At 37.6% G+C, this 18,852-nt stretch overlaps 1 long non-coding RNA gene across 1 annotated transcript in view; it reads right to left on the reverse strand.

The window, feature by feature from the left end:
* LOC143643763 (uncharacterized) overlaps positions 1 to 16,443 on the reverse strand; it is a 38,926-nt gene extending 22,483 nt beyond the window's left edge. Inside the window, exon 1 of the long non-coding RNA XR_013156380.1 lies at positions 16,357 to 16,443. This is a non-coding gene — a long non-coding RNA (uncharacterized LOC143643763). The remainder of the gene's footprint in view (positions 1 to 16,356) is intronic.
* Between the last annotated feature and the right edge of the window lie 2,409 nt (positions 16,444 to 18,852).

Consider the following 18,852-nt stretch of genomic DNA (forward strand, 5'->3'; position numbering starts at 1 on the left):
TCAGAGCCATGTGTAATAAATGTCTATGGTTTATTTAGGCTGACCCATTGTGTGGCATTTGTCACAGCAGCATGGAAAACTAAGACAATTGGTAAAAAGCAAGAGAAGGAGGAGAAAGATTTGCAACTAAGAGCATTTATGGCCCCACAAAGCTAAAAACATTTACTCTCTGGCCTTTTAAAAGTTTGTCCATTCCCATATTGATAATTTTTTACTCTAGATATTTTGAGAGTAGGGATAGTGATTAAATGTCTCCTTAGATAGCACTGATGCATCACAGCACTGTGCAAAGAGGTCCCAAATATATTTTCTTTTTTTGCATGGGCACCAGGAATCTATTTTTAATAATAAAGACAGAGAATATACAGCTTCCTGATGCACCTTCTATGTGGCCTGAAAGAAGTTGTCAAACAACACTTTGGCAAGGGATCAAGTCGTGCTACTTATTCAAAAGAATAGCTTTATTTTGGCTTAAAGTTATTACAGTAGCCCCCTTCTCCACCAGACTTCACTTCTATGTTCATAATCCAGGTGTCCAAATAAACATCCCAATTTCCCTCTATCACTCCTATGTCAGTTCCCATTCTTCTTTATTGAGTAGCAATAAATTAGGCAAATATTGCCAAGAAGGGGATTATAAAGATCATAATTAAGAAAGGAGACAGTTGGAGGATTTATAGAGGAGGCTGAACCTAGTCAGGTTTCACTGGGAAAGAGCATCATCTCAGTCTCATTTGCCAGTAATTAGCTCTGCCTTTATTGCATTGTAAATACTGCTCTAATTACTGCACGTCTTAGTTCAGAAGATGGAACTCAGTATCCTTATTGGATTTCATGTTCTAGTAATCCCTCCTCATCACTCTCCTGGCCTTTGCTGGGAGCAGTAGATGTATGCAAATGCAACTGGAAATGGCAGTGTGAGGGGATCACATGGGTACAGATGAACAACGGGAGAGATGCACAGCTCTGAGGAAGGAGCTTTCTTCTTCTCCTTAATTATCATCTTATCCTTCTTAGTCTGCAGTCTTAGGAGGAATTAACCAATCTGGACAAGGCACCCCCATTAGGACAGCTTTTGAAAAGGCTCAACTAAGCTGGTAGAGATAACCAGCTCACAGGACTTCCAGACTATAAAAAGGGAAGGAGTCATTAATTAGGTATTATTTAGAGTCAAGTAGGAAGTGACCAGTATGGTACAGTGTCAGAGTCAGCTTTCCCTTTCTGGACCTCAGCTTCCTTAACTGACAAATAGGGAAGTTAGATTAGATGGTTACCAATATCAACCCCAGCTCAAAATTGGATGGCTTTACAAATTTTATATTAAGAGAAATTTTAAAGAGCATTTATTCTAATTCTAATTCTAATTCTAATTCTAATATGTGGCACATACCACTAGTATCAAATCACATCCCCTAAATCCACCTCTGATTTAAGATATAATATACAGTGGGCAGTACTGGGAAAGTTATACTTCCTTCACCCTGTCCATTTCCTACTTCAAACATGCACACTACTTTTGCACATTCTGCTCAGTTCACTAGGTGTCAAGCAAGTGGAATCCCTGGGTAATCCTCAACCAATAGGGGGCAGAAGGGGGTAGAAAAGTGTGCCATTTTCCCATATTTTAGGGGATGATTCTGTGGCATTTGGTATGCTTCTCTGTGTGCCAGAGATTTTAATTTGGTTGCTTACAGCAGGGACCTCTATAATGTGATTGGATTTTCTTCCTTCTTTGCTCCCTTATATCTGCTTCGTGGGTCATCCTAAAAAACTCCCTCCATCCAAGTACTTGTCTTGGACTCTGCTGTCAGGTGAACACAAACTCACTTATTCATCTTCCTTTATAGATGAATAAGTTAAAATGAGAAGAAACCAATGTATCCTACTGTTCTAGTTTGCTAGCTGTCAGAATGCAATATACCAGAAACAGAATGGTTTTTAATAAGGGGAATTTAAGAAGTTGCTAGTTTATAGTTCTAAGGCCAAGAAAATGTCCCAATTAAAACAAGTCTATAGAAGTGTCCAATATAAGGCATCCAGGGAAAGACACCTTCATTCAAGAAGGCCGATGAAGTTCAGGGTTTCTTTCTCAAGTGGAAGGGCACATGGTAAACACAGTCAAAGTTTCTCTCTCATCTGGAAAGGAGCATGGTGAACACGATCAGGGTTCTTCTCTCATCTGAAAGGGCACATGGCAAACACGGCATCATCTGCTAGCTTCTTCTCCTGGCTTCCTGTTTCATGAAGCTCCCTGGGAGACGTTTTCCTTCTTCATCTCCAAAGGTCAGTGACTGGTGGACTCTGCTTCTCTTGGCTATGTCATTCTGCTCTGCTCTCTCTGGATCTCCTTCATTCTCCAAAATGTTTCCTCTTTTATGGGACTCCAGAAACTTATCAAGACCTACCCAAATGGGTGGAGACATGTTATTACCTAATCCAACTTAACAACCACTCGTGATTAAATCACATCTCCAGGGAGATGATCTGATTGCAGTTTCAAACATGCAGTATTGAATAGGGATTATTCTACCTTTATGAAATGGGATTTAGATTAAAACATGACTTTTCTAGGGGTCATACATCCTTTCAAACCAGCATACCTACACAAAGCATTGTTTGAAGCAATATTCTTTCCACTGTCCTATTTATAGATTGACGGTCCGCATACTCACAAAATACACCTAGAATAGACCCACTGTGGTATCCTATTAGGGTCTCACCAAAAAAGATCCAATATAGCAATAGAAAATATTTTAAAAACCTTTTATATCAAAGGCAAAAGGTATCATACGTGGAAATTATCAGCAACAAAAAGAAGATAAGACCATGTGCTCTGATTTTAAATGCATATAGATTTGAACACTAGCTCTGCCATTTGTAGCTGTGGGACCTTGTTGCATAAGCTTTCCACACCCTGCTTTGCTCCTCTATTAAGTGTCAAGAATAATGGTACCTAAAAATTAGTAACCTACCAATGAGCTATCATTATTGTTACTTTAGCATTATTATATTGGTATATAAAATAATTTTATAATTGCCATTCAAACAAAAGAGAAAAGTATCTGTGCCACAGATGGTAACGTTCCTCAAAATTGAAACTCTATCTACTCTCTGCCCTTAAAAACAGGTCTCAGGGAGCAATTTTTCTTCTCTGCTGTTTGTGGTGACAAAGGATCAAGAGAGGCAGTCATGACCTATCCTACCTCCCTTTTCTGGGACTTTGATGACACGTGGCAGCAGTGTTCTTCCTCCCCTTTGTCCTGTAGACTGACACGTGCAGTGTTCATGGAGACTGAGGTACAGACCCAGCCTTCCTGGCTCTGTGTTCTTCCAAGCCACCGGTGCCACCTGTTAGGGAGCTCATCCCAGACTCTGCAGAGTGACTAGGCAAGCACCCAAGGATGAACGAAAAGGAATGCAAAACCATGTCAGAAAATCATCCCATCTCAAGGACCTTAAATTTCATCAGATCCCCCTACCCAGACCAATCCTTACAAGTGGTCACTGAAGACAGCCCATTCCATATCTAGCCAGCCCTGACTGTTAGAAAGCTCTTCTTTGTGCTCGTTTCGAATCCGTTAAGTCACTTAGAACAAAAGCTAATCCTTCCTCCATATGGCAACCCTTGAAAGAATTTGGAAACCTCAATCACATCTTCTGTTCTTTGTCCCTTCTCTGACTAGATAAACTCATATCCTCTTTGGTTCCTCCTTTATTTCTCTCCACTCAGGGAGATCAGCGACATAAATTAAAGCAATCTGCATATCTAATTGGTTGTGGAGTAAAAAGAAAATAATAACGTTGCCAACTCCTAAACAAATGATTGGGATCTGACAGTATCATGAGTCAGATAATTACATTTCAATAAAATGGTACGTGGTGGGGTGCAAGGGTAGTTCAGTGGTAGAATTCTCTCCGACCATGCAGGAGACCTGGGTTTAATTCCAGGCCCAGGCACTTCCCAAACAAACAAATGATCAAAAACAAACAGAAAACCCAAACAAACAAAAATTCAACAAATGGTGCTGCAATAACGGAATACTCACATGGAAAAAGAATGACCTGTGATCCCCGTCATGCAGCCTACAAAAAAAAGTTAGATGGTCAGATGGGAAGAAGATGGACTTTGAGTCAGAACTTAAATGTGAACCTTGATTCTTCCACTCTCTGAGTCACCTTAGACAGATCACTAACCTCCCTGAACCTCAGTTTCCTTATCTGTAAAATGGACTTCGTATACCCCATCTCAGAGGGTTATTATGAGGAATAAAGGAGGAAAATTACACAAATATGCAGAGCACAGGGTCTGGCCTCACACTGCAATAGAAAGGGCAGGATCTTGGAAGGTGGACTGTGCAGTTAGAATCCTGGCTATGCTTCTGCTTCTCTCTGAAAATTTGAACAGTAACTCCAGTTTGCTGAGCTTCGTTTTCCTCATTTGTCAAGTGGAAAATAACACCTAATTTGAAATTTTGTTGTAAAATTTACACATTTCATTTGCAAAGTATCTGCCTAGACCAGGGCCTGTTTCTTGGGTTGTCATTGTTTTTCTCTTCACTTCCCTTGATTCTCATCAGAAAATGCAAACTGGTATGTATTGAGGTGGTGGAGGGAGGGATGGGTGTTATGACAAGAAAATGCCTACCGCAAATTAATGAAACATAAAGAGAAATCCAGAAGATTCACCTACAAAGTAAAGAATTTACAAAAAACAATTGAAACAATACAGCCAAGACAATATGCATTCTGATTTCTTTATAAACTAATGTTCACAAAGAGATCAAGATCACGAGCGTCATAACTACAATAAAACAGGTCATCAGTGAGCTGTGCTCTTTGAATTTAAAGGTCAGCACAGAAATTCACAGAGAGCAAGCCAGATAAGTGTTTGGACCACTGGGAAAAATGCCACATGTTCTTGGTGGTACAAAAGAAAGGCAGAAAGAATGTCATGAAGTCTATGTTGGGGCACCAGCCTTGGGAGCGGTGAGCTCTGCTCATGAAATGCAGCTGGAAGAGGACTGCTGGGCTCTGTTCCAATCATCACCGCCCCCAGAAAATTATGCACAGAACACACACCCTTTTGAGAAGTATTGTCTAAGTACATGAAAGGCAAGTCAGAAATGACAACGTATGAGACTGTGACTTCCGAGTCTACTGTTAAAAGGAACTCTGAAGATATGCAGTGGGAAAACCATCAGAAGATTTTGCTTCCAGCCTGTTCTCCACTCTTTATCTTCCCTTGAACAAACCACTTTGCCCTCTCCATGCCTCAGCTTTTCCATCTGCACAATAGAGTGTGGGTGCACTGACTGATTTCTGAACCCCTTCCAGCCCAATAAATGCTGTTCTTTTCAGCCAAAGGTATATTAACACCAAAAACTCAGTAAATTGCTAGTTGGCCTCTAGCATAGAGCCTGGAACAGCAGAAGTTGAATAAAGCAATATCCTAGGAAGTGCATTGCTTCAAAATTAAGATCAATCCGTGGGTGCCTAGTGAATGCTCAAAGTCATTAGTTACATCCAGTTATTGAAACATAAGGTCACTTTAAGGACTTTGGCTGTTATTACCTTGGAGCCAGTGCAGTCTGGTGGTCTGAAAACCCAACTCTGGAAACATTACACTTGCACTGAAGTGTGATTTCCCCAAGAACAGTAACCAAGAGTTTCTCTCGCTTCTTTTAACAGAGACTTTGCTCAGAGCCTTAAAGGTGGTAGCATGAGCTTCTATCATCTATGCCAAGGGGGAAGTTGTCATCTCCTCTCTCACACGTATCCTTGCATCCTTCCTCCCCACTCTCACCACTTGAAACATCTTTCTCATGGGGCTGAAGCTAGACACATTCAAGCCCACACTTATGCAGAAAGCAGAGATGAAGCCTGGAAGAAGGAGGTGGTGTCTGTGCGCCTTCTGGACACGAAGACAAGGCCACCCACACACCATCTGATCATTCACTGTCTAGATCTAGAGAAAAAAGAAAAATGGGGCCCCCAATTGCGGTACTCTTGGAAACACTTCCCTTCTGTAGAAATAGTCTAAATAGCCAATATTAATGACATGATTACACAATTGCTGCATGCATTGACAATAATGATATAATCATTAAGATCACCCTGCTGGAACATAGGCATCTCCTCTAACCGCATACACTTGTCATGCTGTCCTCATGGAGGTTATAAATTGCTTCTTCATGGGTTATATTCTCGTAGAAATAAGGATCCTCTAAAACCTTGCTCTTTGGACCATTTTAGGGAGGCTGGTGGCCCTGATGAGTTGGAAAAGAAGATAACCTCCAAACCCTTTCTCCTGACATGGAGGAAAGGCACTATTCATGTTGGACCACCTACTCTCTATATAACTCTTTATCCTCTTCATTAAACACCTTTGCCATTTCATTCCAGCAACAGAAGGCCGGGTGGGCCAGCCGAATGGCACGGTGCTGAAATCGCTCCCCATAAAAACGTGCCTGCAGTGTTACGGCAGCTCTGATGCTGCTGTAGTGCACAATAAAATCAAGGAACATATGTAAAGGCAGCTGCTGGTGGCAGCCAAGGAAAGTAAAAAATATGGGGCTGTTGAGAAATTTTGATAGATTTTACTGCCAGCCAAGTATATATTTTTTTATGGTCTGCTACATGAACCTACAAAAAACATCATGCTTTTCTTTCGTGTGTTTATTCATTGCATCATTTACAACAAAGTAATTCCTGAAACAAACTAGGGGTCCAGATGACTGGTTTTCAAGTCAGTGATATCCATTTAGCCTCCAGAAAGCTCAGAAAGAAAGAAAGAACTTTTAGGGACTGCTCGTTAGGAGGCAGTAGGGAAGCCCTCTGTATTAAAAAGAGGTTAATGTTACTTCACAAAAAGTTTCCCTGTGTCACACCCTCCAGACCCTTGGAGGATGGCTCTCAAGCATGCTTGACCTGTTGTTTAATCTCCTAGGCTCCTCCAGCAAATACCAAGGAGTGGGTTGTGTTAAACAATAGGAATTTATCTGCTCACGGTTTGAAGCTTGGAAAAAGTCCAAAGCAAGGCATCATCAAGGTGATGCTTTCTTCCCAAAGGCAGTGGCCTTCTGGGGCTGGCTGCTGGCAATCCTTGGTCCTTAGTGCGTCACATGGCAAGGCACATGGAGATGTCTCCTGGTCTCTCCCTTCTTTTCCCCGTTCCATTGATTTTCAACTTCTTGCTTCCTGTGGCTTTCTCTCACTCTGTCTGAATTTCATTCCACTTAACCAGTTACTCCATTAATACGGTAAAGACCCATCCTGATTGATCTGGGCTACACCTTAACTGAAGTAACATCATCAGAAGGTCCTCCTTACTGTAGAAATGGGTTAGATTTAAGAACATGTTTTTCTGGGGTACACACAGCTTCAAACCACCACACCTGTCATAGGTTTTGCAGCAACTGATTATCAGGCAGGGACATAATTAGAGAAAGAAAAGTCATAAGCTTACTTATGTAAGCCCAAGGGTAGTATTAATAAACAAGCAAATACAAAGATGTTCAAGGCAAATCATTGGGCTATGGGAAGGAAATATTAGAACTACTATTATATGACTTGCATCTAAGATTATAGGGAAGAAAGTATGCTTTCCTAACATTAAATATTTGATGAGTGGATTACTTCCATCACTAACAGATCAATGCAATGAGGACTCAATCCAAAATTCATACATTGAATACTTATATATTGGAGTAAAGGCTCCAAAATTCCTTACTGTAAATAATCAATCAAAAGATTTGGAGATTGGTGAATTAATGATATAAAACTCTTTGTCAAACACTACAAGAAAAAGCCTAAACTTTCAAGGAATAGACTATTCTTACATAATTACGATGTTTTAGGGCATGAGAAAATACGGCAAATTTTCAAAGCCCTTTATCTGGTTGGTCCCACATGATACCAAAGCCAGAGGAGAGCAAAGAAACACATAAACACACTCATTCCATCATTAAGCCCCTACATTCCTCAACTATCCTCAAAAGGACCTATACTCTGAGCATGCTTGAAACCCGCATTGCATCACACTTCCATATACCTTGCTACTTTGGGCCCATACTCCTTCTTCTAGCTAGGCCATCCTTCCTCACTCTTCTTTCACCCTGACTAATGAAAAAATTCCTTCATGATTCAGTTGAATTCCAACTGTTCTGCTCTTACATAACTCCCTTTGCTTATCTTTATCATTATCAACATTAACTATTACTGCAATGCTGTGTCCGATGGATTTCATCCTGATACAGACTGAGCTCATGAAAGCAGGAACCATGCCATCACCTTTATAATTTCTAGTGCCTGGAACAGTGCTGGGAACAGAGCAGAAATCCAGTAAATGCATGAATGAATGAAACCCCAAAACATTCCATATAATTTATGTCATTCCGTATTAGAGTCTCAGAATATTTTGCAACTGACTAATATTTTAATATTTCACCTAATAATATCACAGTCTGATCAAACAGTCTCTCCCATGTAAGCTTCAGGAATTAAATGAGAGGGAGCAATTATCATATACCTGCATTTATTGAGTGTCTGCATGGGGCAGGCTTTGTACTTGGCACTAAGGATAAACAGATAAAGGCACAGTGCTTGCTCTCAAGGAACACTCTGTTTATACTAAATTTTGTGAGCACGCAAGGTGTTCATAACTTGTTCTAACTTATCAGGAAACTACAATGTCTTTAAGGGTCTCAGTCTATCACTCACATTATCACACACAGAGAGGCAGACAGAGACAGAGAGACAGAGACAAGGAGAGAGAGAATTAGATGAACTACCTCTCCACATCCAGTGTCCCTCCCTCTTTCCAGTTATTCTTGCACATTGCTGCTAGGTCAATTTCTGAATCCTTGCTCTAGGCAGGTGACTCCCTTTTTCAAAACGCTTAGTTATCAGTTCCAGTTTAAATCCACCTAGCATGTATTCCCAACCACAACTTCTCAACTTTATTTCCCAGTGCTTTCTTTCATATGTCTTATAAATTGATAACTGTCTCTTACTCCTTAAGCTCATATTGGAGTGCATGGAACCTTTGCCAGCCCATCCCCAAACCCTCCACATGTGTAGGTATTAGTGATTCTTTAAAACCGGATTCCAACACCACCCTTCATGAAGGCTTCCCTAAACACCCCTTCATTCCAAGATGATTACACATTTTTTCTCCTCCGAAACTTTAATTTTGTCTTCCTCAAGCTGTTAAAATTTAAGTACTTTAATTTTTATTATAGCTGCCTATGTGTGTATCCTATGTTCCCTACGAGATATGAGTGCTTTATAGGTCCTATGTTTTGTAAATTTTTACGGTGACTTTAAATGTGTTTGTATTTCTGCATTTTCTAATTGCTTCATTTTGCTGTAGGGGAAAATTATAATTTTTTAATATTCTGCTCTAATATACAGTCACCTTATTAAACAGTACAATGTGTTTTTTTAATTATAATACAACAAATTTCTAATGCTTCACCATTGAATATTCATTGATTTATTGACACATTCATGTATGCATCAATGAATAAGACAAACACAAGTGTCAGACAATAAATACAATTAAAAAGTGAATTATGGACTATGTCAAAAGATGATAAGTGCTATGGGAAAAATAAAGCTCAGGAAGTGCAATATAAGACCCAAGTGAGCATAAAAATATATATTTAATACATCCTGGTATATACACTTTATTAAATTAAGAACAACTCAAACTGTTTTTAGTTCATTAAGATATTTTTAATTTTTAATTCAGTAAATGGTGCTGAATTTTAGCAAGTGTTTGCAATTTCCATTCTGATGGCCAGTTTTTTGTCTTATACAATCAGGTAACATACACAAAATATTTCTTTTTGAAATATAATTTTTCCTGGAATAAACCTATTTGGTCATGAAATATTAGGATTTAAAATAATGTTGATTTAGTTTTATAATATTTGATTTTGAAATATAGAATCTGTATATGAGACTGGCTTCTGTTTAAGTGTGGTATATATGTGCTCATATATCTTCTTGTTTAGTTTTGTCTGTAGGCTGTACTAGCCTAATAATATGAAATGGCCATTATTTATATATTTTCTCTGCTCTGAAATATAACATACAACTCAGTAAATATCCATTATTTTAAGGATTAATAGAACTCATCCATACAACCATTTTAGCCTGGTGCTTATTCTATAGAATGATCTGGAATTAACTTGTTAATTTTTCCTGGGCATATTTGTCTATGCATATTTTTCAACTTTTCTTTTTTAACTTTCTTTAATTACATTCTAGAATGTTTTAGTATTTTGAAATGAAGGTATCCATTTACTCTAACTCTGCTATTTCCTAGAATAGCATCATACATTAAATGCCCTTATATTTGATTTAATATCTCACATAACTGTGTTGTGTGTATCTTTTCTGATTAATTTTTGATGTTGTCGTTCAGGCATGACAATCATTTGAGAATTATTACCAGCCTTTAGTTTCCTATCTCATTATTTTAATTTCCTTTTATCTTTATTAATTCCTTTCTCTTCCTTCTTTCTCTAGGATTATTTGTTGTCATCTCCTATTTATTCAAGCTGAATGTTTGGCTCATTTCATTTCAAACTTCATTGTGTTTCAATAATGAAATGTAGACTATAAATGTGCTTCTGAGTATTGCATTAGACAAAACTTACAAATTGTTGCTTAATTGCTGTCTATTGTTATTTATTTTGAAAATGTACTTATTTAAATTTTTGTTTCTCCTCGACTGGCATGTAATATTTTAAATTTACAATTGAATTAATACTCTTCAGCTATTATTTTATCAATTCCTAATATCATTGGGTGTGGGTTAATGCATGGAAGTGCAACCCTTATAGTTCTGTCATTAAAACGACTGAGATTTCTTCTGTGTCCTTCAACATACTGAATTTTGGTGAACCGTCCGTGAAAGCTTGACAATATTTTATACTGATATTTAAATCCTCTTTTCCTTATTAATTTTGTAATGCTGATCAGTTAGTTTCTGTGAGATGGGTGTTGAAATAATGCTTCTCAAACTTTAGGATGCATAAAGGTCATCTGGAGAGCTGGCTAAGACACAAATTCGGGGTCCTCATGCACAAATGCTCTGATTCAGGAAGACAAAGATGAGGCCCCAGAATTTGTACGTAGCCACGCCCCGAGGTGGCGTCCAGAGGCTGTGCCGCCATCACAGCCATTCTGTTCTATAGAAGTTTCCTATGGTAGCAGCTTTGTAGCTTCCCCATTGCTTCCGTTAATTTTTCTTTTATCCATCTTGAAACAATACTGTTAGGTTTGGGTCAAGTGTTCTTTCAGAACATGTTTTTATCAATTTGAAATATCCATATTTATCTCTTCTAGTATTATTTACCTCAAATTCCATTTAATATTGTTACATCTACAATCCTTTTACTTAGCACTTACCTGTTAAATTTTTTCTATGCCTTCATACTGCGCCTGAGAAGGATTTAAGGGATGAGTATGGTTACTGGATAATTGTATAAATATCCCTTTTTACTTTCTGGTATATTAGAGTATACAGAAGGAAATACCTGAAATCTCTGAACTGTAATCCATCGGCCTTGATCTCTGGTGATGATTGTAAAAGCCTTTATCTTGTGCTTTTGTGATTGTAAAAAGCACAATCACAAAAGATAAAGAGCTGGTACCCTCTTTATCCATTTGTTTTATTTTTTTACCTTGGAAACTTGTAATCACAAGGGTAGCCTTGCTAATGTTGATGCTAATGGGGGAAACTGAATCACCTGAGAACTAACCATTAACTGGGTTCCAGCAAAGTTTCCAGCACAAGCTCCTTCACCTTTGCATATTGTTTCTACCTATATTCGCTATAGAAATGATAATAACCCCCTCTCTCAATTTATTACAAAACAATAATTTTTTGTAAATAAACAATACAAAAGTTTATTTTTCGCACATATCATCATCTAATTAGACCCACCATCTTCTTGGATTTCCTTGGAACACTTTAGCAAGATAGATCATATTCTGAGACACGAAAAAAATCAATACATTTCAATGAATAGAAATCAGAATATGTTCTCTGACCACTAGAGTATTAAATTGAATATCACTAAAAAAAGCTCACTCATTTGCTCTTATATTAGATGCATTTTACTATCCACATTTACTAAGGGCTTTTATGGCATATTTTAAACTTTCAATGTCCCTATCTTTTCATAATGACCTATTATTATTTTGTTCTCAAGACATTTTTAAATCTCTATGAGAATTCTCAGTCTCCTCAAATATATGATGATATTTGGATGTCTATGTTTATTTTTCATTTGAGAAAGCCCTCTTTTCATTTAGTGGATTATATATTTTTAAATTATTATCAGAGCTTCTCTGCATATCACAGGAGGGAAGGGAGGGACATACATCGTGAGAGTTATGCTATAGGTCTGATGGGGAGTAACTTGTCTCCCTGTATTCTGGGTTTCATCTTTCTGGAATTTTTATCTGCCTAGGACTCAGGCCAGGCCATCCCCACTCCTTTCTCTACGAGACAAATGCCACATCGTTCACTGCTTGGCATAAGTGGGTGAACAACTGACTGGTCCAGCTGCTTTCAAGGCAGTTCAGTAGTCACACTAACATTTTTTCCCAGACCTTTTAAGGCCCGGTACCACTACTCTGAATTTAGAGCACCTCTGTGACCCTCCCATCTACAGCCATGCTCTCTTCTCCAGTTTTTAGTGCTGTTGTTTGCCCCCATCTTGTTTCTTGGTTAACCTAATCACATCTGCTTTCTATCTTCTGAGAATTCATCAACACGTTTGATCTCTGATGGCTTTCTTTCTTGTTTTTTCAGGATTATTCCAGAACTACACATTTTTTTCCTGTATTACAAAAGCTGCAAGGCTCAGAGTAGAGATCGATATTTATGCTTGGTTTTTCAATGTGTGTTTATTAATTAATAACATTTATTGTAATGTTAATTGCTTTTCTCTTGGAAAAATGCTGAAAAATATATAATCTATGAAGAAAGTTAGAAAGATCATAGTCTTAACACTCACAAATAACCAAGGACGGCAGTGGAAACTCTCTTATGTTCACCCACTTATGCTCCTGGTGATGTCTTTCAGTATTTAGTTGGTTGTGTTGTTTTTTGCTGTTTGTTTATTGGCTAAAAATATACTCTTTCTGTGGCCTCTATATTGATAAGCATTTTCTTCTTACAGTTTTATTCCACTGGCATGTTGATGTGTGTCTGAGAGGTTTAGGACGCATATGCCCACAATGCCTGTCTATCCTGCTCATGCTATTACACCTGGGCATCTCCTGGCTGCAAGGAATACTCAGGTTAAAGTGATTAATAAAATACAAAGAATCAGACCCAAGGCTATGGCAATAACAGTGACTATGAATTTTAACAATAGAGACTTTGGCATCGTTTTTTAAAAAGCATGGCTTTGATCATGGAACAGGGTTAACATTTCATATGCAGTTACATGCAGCAGATCCAGAATATTAGGTAGGCAAGTCATTTACTCTGTCTTAGACACAATATAACCATCTATAAAATGGGGACAGTTTACAGGTATCCTTATAATCACCTTAAGGATTGGTGGCATTCAATAAATGAAACTATTATAATGTGCATTATTTCATGGAGCACCTGTCCACTAAAAAGCAAAGAATCAAAAGCTGCAGCATTATTATGGTGCCAGTAAGGCTGAGATAGAAGGCAGTCTGAGAGAGTTTCAAATGAGGAATAAAAAATATAAAATATGGTCTAATGGCTCCGACTCCTGCTAAGCACTGCAAGACAAAGGAGTTAGCACAGTCCTAAGCAGCCAGGAATCGCTATCTTTGGGAAAGACTCTGCTTGGTTTAAACCTCTCCAATGCTTTTTGATGATTTATTTCTTGGCACCACAGGAATGAAACAAGCATATTTCCATTCCTGACTACCAAGGCTCAGATGAGAAATCTATTAATAGGCACAAAAGGCCAGATGGACTGGCCAAGGCTTGGAGCACAAAGGTTAGTTTTAGAGGGACCATCTGGGGCTCGTTCTTATGCCTGCATGAAAAAGTCAGGGAGAGCCCACAACACAGCAGGGTCGATGAGGAAGGCGGGGGCTCGAGTCTCGCTGCTTCCACCAGCCTTTCACTGCTATAAAGAAACGCAAGTTTGGAGAATGGAAACTCGTCAGCTATTTCCTTCGCCTTTTACTAATTTTCAAAAATAACTGGACACCTCCTGTTTGGTAAGAAAGTAGGCAGAGAAGTTAGGACTCTTCCAGGTATAAATTCCCCAGAGCAAAGTCCCAAACTGCTCACCAAACACTCACAACTGGTTCCAATCCATATCTGCTGCCTTTCTGAACAGTTTAGGCTAAACTTTACAGAAATACTGAATTTCTCATTTAAAAACAAATACTTGTACCTCCACCATCATCATAATGGGACAGATTTGGGGGTCAAGCAAAATGGTTTTAAAGGTCATCTCTTCACTTGCAAGCTATTTGATTTCAGATTGGTTATTTAGCCATTCTGAGCTTTGGTTTCTTCATGTTAAATAATGATAATAGTGAAGTTTCTTTATGTTAAAAGATGATTAAAAGAAGAAGCAATTTATATATGAAAGTTAAGTTCATTCATTGTTTTCATTTATTTGTCAACGTCTATTTACTTAACAATAACACTGAGCCAGGCACTGGTGACATGGCAATAAGACACACAGTAAAATAGCTTATAAAAATCATCTCCAAAACATGGTAATTTTTTATTAAACAGAATTGACAAAATTCGGGGACTAGAGAAAAAGAGACATTTTTAAATTCCATAATCCTATCTGTCATATAAAACCAATTTTAATTTTTTGATATATTTCTTTACTGTGATTCATTTTGAACAATAATTTAGATAAAGTTAAAGCTAAAAGCAGGGGAATTATAAACACTGAGCTTTCTACAGGATTATGTTACAAACATAATATCCAGAAATGCTAATTTATAATTTTCTTATTTGTATACCCATAAATGCATGACCAAATTTTTAGACTATAAGGATATTTTAATATTGGAATAAATTCAGACAAAATATTATGATAAAATGGATTTTGGAGCAGACAGATTTTGTTTTGAATCTAGACTGTGTCTCTAGTTTTGTGAGCTTAGGAGAAGTTATTTCTCCCCTCTAAGATTCAGTTTCCTCATCTCCAAATTTAGTTAAGTTTTTACATATAACCCAGACTTTCCAATATCTAAAGGAATATGAAATTTTATCTATTTTATGAAATTAATTAATGCCTGTCTCAAATTTTATGTTGGGTTTATGACAATTCTGTAGGTAGAAATTTTAATGTATGCATTGACTTATAAAGTCAATGAGGAAAAAAGTGTATTTTTTTATTAATTAAAAAAAAATTAACTAACACAACATTTAGAAATCATTCCATTCTACATATGCAATCAGTAATTCTTAATATCATCACATAGATGTGTGATCATCATTTCTTAGTACATTTGCATCGATTTAGGAAAAGAACTAGCAAAACAACAGAAAAAGATATAGCATGATAATATAGAGAAAAAAATAAAAATAATAATAAAAATAAAAAATATAAAAATATAAAAGGAAAAAAACAAAAAACACAAACAAACAAAAAAAACTATAGCTCAGCTGCAGCTTCATTCAGTGTTTTAACATAATTACATTACAATTAGATGGTATTGTGCTGTCCATTTTTGAGTTTTTGTATCTAGTTCTGTTGCACAGTCTGTAACCCTTCAGCTCCAATTACCCATTGTCTTACCCTGTTTCTAACTCCTGATAGTCTCTGTTACCAATGACATATTCCAAGAGGAAAAAAGTGTATTTTAAATAACTATATTGAAAATAAAACAACAGCATAAAACGTTAAATTTACTGCAGGATTCCTCTGTTACCTATTTTCAAGCCCAATTGAATTGAAAATGGTCATTAAGCCTTTTTTAAAAAGCAAATGGTAATATTTCTGTAAGTATTTAATCACAGAAAGGATTCAAGTTACAGGAATTTATAGTTAATTTTTATGTTTGTTGTTTGATTGATTTTATGATTAATTGATGTAATTGTCCTCTGTCATAGTCCCAGTACAAAAAATCCCTTTGGTTTAAATAAAGTAGGGACTGGGTCAGCGGTATCTGGGTAATGAGGGATAATTGGGTAACTGGGAAGTATGCTGAACCACTCATGGAAGGGACAATGTACGGTCACAGAGAAAAGCAACCCATAACAAAGGGGTCCTAGAATGAGATGCTCCTTCCCTTCCCTCTCTCCTGTTGAAGACAGCAATGACAGAGATAATCAAATTTAGGTAACTGAGGTAGAGGTAAGCAATGCCCAACTACCTGTTTTCAAATTTCCTTTCCTCCCATTGCTGAGAAGTTCTCATTCTCAAAAGGGCTCCTATGATGGAAGATATAATGTCTGCTCAGCTGATTATTAGGTCATCAGGTTCCTTCCAACTCTAGAACAGGAGGAATTCTAGAAATCTTTAAAGTCTGTGTGCTAGTTTGAAAAGATGTAGATCCCCTAGAAAAGCCATGTTTTAATCTAAATCCCATTTCATAAAGGCAGAATAACCCCTATTCAATACTGTATGTTTGAAACTGTAATCAGATCATCTCCCTGGAGATGTGATTTAATCAAGAGTGGTTGTTAAACTGGATTAGGTGATGACATGTCTCCACCCATGTGGGTGGGTCTTGATAAGTTTCTGGAGTCCTATAAAAGAGGAAACATTTTGGAGAATGAAGGAGATTCAGAGAGAGCAGCGCCACAAAGCAGAGAGTCCACAAGCAATGTAAATATCTGAAAATTAATTGAATTTTATACTCAAGACAGATGACGTATGGATTTCATAGTATGTAAATAATGTATACAGTTGTTTAAACAAAGAAGAGGACAATCTGGAGGAAGCTTCCCAGATAGAGCTTTAAGAAAAAGCCAAGTGGAACTGGGTGAGGAGAGACTTCCATTTCAGAACACTATCCGGAAAAGATGTGCAAAACGGGACCTGCAGGAAGGGTGGTGAGAAAACCAGACTTATAACTAGGAGACTGAGCTCTAACAGCTCTAATAGCTCTGCTGCTCACCTTTCTGGGCTTCGGCTTACTCATCTGTTAAAATTTATAGCTGGTGCATTGACTGAGCACTGTCAACTGCTAAAGGAGTCTTTCTTGTGTTAATTCACTCAATTCTCAGAATCATGGTGGGTGATAGAATTATTCCCAAACCTAGGCACAGAGAGGTTAGGTAACTTACTAAAGATCACACAGCTACTAAGAAGATGAACTGAATGTGCTTGACAAATTAGGTTGTATGATTTCAGGGCCTGAATCTTTTCCACTCAAGCACATATACCCATGGCATAATTTCCATACTTCTGCCCAGTTGGTTAATTTGAGAACCTCTTTGGAAGAAAGGTTGGAAGCATTGAAAAAGAGAGGCAGCCTATAAGAACATGAGCTTAGAAGGTAGACAGCCCTAGGTTTTGATCTCTCAGTGCATCTTGAATAAGTGTCTTGAATAAGATGCTTAATTCTCATGTCCTCAAATACCTAATATATAAAATGGAAATAATAACAGAATAAACCTCAAAAGATTCTTATATGAATTAAATAAAATAGTGCCAGTGAAGTATAAAACCTAGTGCTTGGCTCACAGTCATAAATGTTTATTACTCTTGGAATTGTTATTTGAATATACAGTGGTTAGTGCAATAAATTCTGGTTGAAGCTGTAGCTGAACTAGTTATAAACCATTGTTGAGTAACTTGGTCACTTTAGGAATCATCTTCCAAGGTAAATTCAGAGAACAGACCTACAGGATGCATCAGTTCCAACAATTAAAGATAATATATCACTATATTAACAATTACATTTGCAATTACAATTATATTAACAATTTACTTTGTTAGGGATTCACAAAATGCCTCACAACACTGAAATCTATCATTTACCAAGCACTGACTATTTAGATCGTCCTTAATCATTTTCAAAGGTCTGTATTATCAGACCCCTTAATAGATGTGGACACCAAGTCTAGTATTTTTCAGATTAGAAAGGATTTACTTCCTCACATAAATGTACCCAACTGATAACAGAAAAGGAATTCAAGCCCAAGTCTTTCTGGCTCAAAAGCACTCCCTCCCTCCCATTTCCTACATCAGCTGCCTCTCCAGACCTTCACCTGAAGCCATGTTGATGTCTAAAATTCACTCACTCTGTATAATACCTAGAAGAGTTAAGTGGGAGATGACGATACTGTTGAGATGCTAACAAATGCCAACTCCATGTACAGACCCCTGATTTGCCATACCTCTTATTCTAGTTTGTAATCTGCTGGAATGTGATATACCAGAGATGGAATGGCTTTTAAAAAGGGGAATTTTTTATTAAGTTGCAAGTTTACAGTTCTAAGGCTGTGAAAATGTCCAAACTAAGACATCCAGGGAAAAATACCTTGGTTCAAGAAGGCCAATGATGTTCAGGGTTTCTCTCTCAGCTGGAAGGGCACATGGTGAGAGATCTGCTGGCCTTCTCTTCAAGGGCTTCTCCAGGGCTCTGTCTGATCTGTCGGCTCTGTCAGCTCTGGTGGTGCTCGTGGTTCTGAGCTTTTTCCAAAATGGTTCTCTCTTAAAGGGCTCCAGTAGGCAACTCCACCTTGAATGGGTGGAGACACATCTCTGTGGAAACCATTTAATCAAAAACTATCACTCACAATTGGCTGGGTCACATCTCCATGGAAATAATCAAAATGCTCCCACCCATCAACACCTAACGAGGATTAAAGAACTTGGCTTTTCTGGAGTACATAATAGCTTCAAACCAGCATACTCCCCA

Source organism: Tamandua tetradactyla, chromosome 8, assembly GCF_023851605.1.
Source record: "Tamandua tetradactyla isolate mTamTet1 chromosome 8, mTamTet1.pri, whole genome shotgun sequence".
NCBI lineage: Eukaryota > Metazoa > Chordata > Mammalia > Pilosa > Myrmecophagidae > Tamandua > Tamandua tetradactyla.